This window comes from Frankliniella occidentalis, unplaced genomic scaffold, assembly GCF_000697945.3.
Source record: "Frankliniella occidentalis isolate FOCC.00 unplaced genomic scaffold, Focc_3.1 Scaffold95, whole genome shotgun sequence".
NCBI classification, from domain to species: Eukaryota; Metazoa; Arthropoda; class Insecta; order Thysanoptera; family Thripidae; genus Frankliniella; species Frankliniella occidentalis.
Window position 1 is genome coordinate 439527 of NW_026267224.1, and position 1559 is coordinate 441085.

General features: G+C 55.0%; 1 protein-coding gene across 2 annotated transcripts in view; it reads left to right on the plus strand.

Moving 5' to 3' along the window:
• Nucleotides 1-1559, plus strand: part of LOC113217374 (fibronectin type-III domain-containing protein 3A) — a 23689-nt gene that overhangs the window by 2786 nt on the left and 19344 nt on the right. The window lies entirely within an intron of this gene.

Consider the following 1559-nt stretch of genomic DNA (forward strand, 5'->3'; position numbering starts at 1 on the left):
AGCTCGGGACCCGCAAGGGGTTAGGGGACAGGGGGGGGCTGGGGACCGACAGGGACCCGACAGGGACCCGCCACGAGCCGACCGACCGGCTGCTGTGATTGGTCCGGGCGGCTGACCAATGGGGCCGCGGCACGGCAGGGGGTTCCCGTACCGAAATATACAGTATATACACGATGACGCTTTTGTCGGGCCGATCACTGGCTATGGCTGTTCTGTTCAGAGCTGCGTAGGAGAGGACACAACGGTGCGCCGGGCTGGAACAGGTGCGACAAGATTAACTCCAGCCCGCTCCAGCCTCATCTCGACTGTCGTCATCTCAGGGCTGTGTGTCACAGACCGGGAAAGTCAGTCAACTCAGAGATGTTGTTACAGAGTACAGATTCCAGCTCAGACCCTGCCCGTCCTTTCAATTTTCTAAGGAAAGTAATTTTGAGAATTTTTTTCAAGATTTTCTTTTGTAAAAATGTTACTACTTTTCCCCCAAAGTAGTAATGTGCTCCTCATTTTCCTGGAAAAAAATCTTTTCTCTGTTCCCAATTTTTCCGGAGAAAAAATCTGTTTTTCTTTTTCATTTTTTTTTCTGGAAAGATTTTAATGTTTTGCGGAAAAATTACGGGCTTCAAAATACCTTTTGCACAGCCGACGGACGCGGTGCTACGTATATCGTAGGCCAATGTCACTTCGCTCGGGCCGGATGGCCGGATGGCCACACCGCAGCGCACGCTGCCCTGCCCCGTCACACCGCCAGCATAGTGCGTCCGCCCGTCTATCTGTCTGTCTGTCTGTCTGTCTGCCTGTCTGTCCGTCCGTCAGTCCGTCTGCGGGTTTGTTCACGCCGCTCGCGGCACGCCGCCAACAATGAGGCCAATATCCGTAGTACCGACACCCCTCCCTTTCCCCCCCCCCCTCTCTCTCTCTCTCTCTCTCTCTCTCTCTCTCCTCTCTCTCGCCGCTGATTATTCATTGGATCCAGTGGATGAACTCTGAAGGTCACTCGGCAGCGCCGCAAAGAGCGCCGGGCTCGCTGGCTCGCGCGCGCGCCTGCCGCCCACAATGGACCAGTAGAGTGAGACTGCTGTCGCCACTAGTCACGAACGCGCGAAAATTTAAACTTTAAAATAAAATTCAATCAAACATCGCGATAGCGCAATCAGAGCGACTTCTAAGTTTTTCATTCGTGGAAGCAAAGGGCGTTACGTACAGTATACAGAGACGCTCGGCTCGCGGCACTTTTTGGCAATCGCAGAGAGGACACACCTCAAGCACACACATTCTTGGACCATGACCCTGTGTCTGTGTGTGTGAGAGAGAGAGAGAGAGAGAGAGAGAGAGAGAGAGAGAGGGAGGGAGGGAAGAGAGAGAGCTCGAAATATGCAAGAAGACCAGGTTACACTCGGTTGCACTTGTCCCAAGTCAGCTTGTCAGCTGGCAGCGGTAGTGCGCTGGCTGGCTCTGCCGGGCTCTGCGGAGCCCCTGCGCGGTAGGCAGCCATTGGACAGCCCTGTCCGGCGGGCCTGCCTATCCACAGGCGTCCCCGTTCCACCCCGTTTGGAGCGGAG